The following is a 1,002-nucleotide window of genomic DNA, read 5'->3' on the forward strand; positions in this document are numbered from 1 at the left end:
TGGTTGTATATGGGATGGATCCCCGGGTGGGGCAGTCTCTGGATGGTCTTTCCTTCCATCTCAGCTCTGAACTTTGTCTCTGTAACTCCTTCCATCGGTATTTTGTTCCCCATTCTAAGAAGGACCGAAGTATCCACATTTTGATCTTCCTTCTTCTTGAGTTTCATGTGTTTGCAAATTGTATCTTGGATACTCTAAGTTTCTGGGCTAATATCCGCTTATNAGTGAGTGCATACCATGTGCGTTCTTTTGTGATTGGGTTACCTCACTCAGGATGATATCCTCCAGATGCATCCATTTACCTAAGAATTTCATGAATTCCTTGTTTTTAATTGCTGAGTAGTTCTCCATTGTGTAAATGTACCACATTTTCTGTATCCATTCCTCTATTGAGGGACATCTGGGTTCTTTCCAGCTTCTGGCTATTATAAATAAGCTGTACTACAGAGCAATTGTCATAAAAAACTACATGGTACTGGTACGACAGACAGGTAGACCAATGGAATAGAATTGAAAACCCAAAATGAATCCACACACCTATGGTCACTTGATCTTTGACAAGGGAGCCAAAACCATCCAGTGGAAAAAAGACAGCATTTTCAACAAATGGTACTGGCACAACTGGTGATTATCATGTAGAAGAATGTGAACTGATCCATTCTTATCTCCTTGTACTAAGGTCAGTGGATCAAGGAATTCCACATAAAACCAGAGACACTGAAACTTATAGAGGAGAAAGTGGGGAAAAGCCTTGAAGAAATGGACACAGGGGAAAAATTCCTGAACAGAACAGCAATGGCTTGTGCTGTAAGGTTGAGAATTGGCAAATAGGACCTCATAAAATTGCAAAGCTTCTGTAAGGCAAAAGACACGGCCAGTAAGACAAAAAGGCCACCAACAGATTGGGAAAGGATCTTTACCAATCCTAAATCAAATAGGGGACTAATATCCAATATATACAAAGAACTCAAGACAATGGACTCCAGAAAATCAAATAACCCT

The sequence above is a fragment of the Mus pahari genome, chromosome 3, assembly GCF_900095145.1.
Source record: "Mus pahari chromosome 3, PAHARI_EIJ_v1.1, whole genome shotgun sequence".
Lineage (NCBI taxonomy): Eukaryota > Metazoa > Chordata > Mammalia > Rodentia > Muridae > Mus > Mus pahari.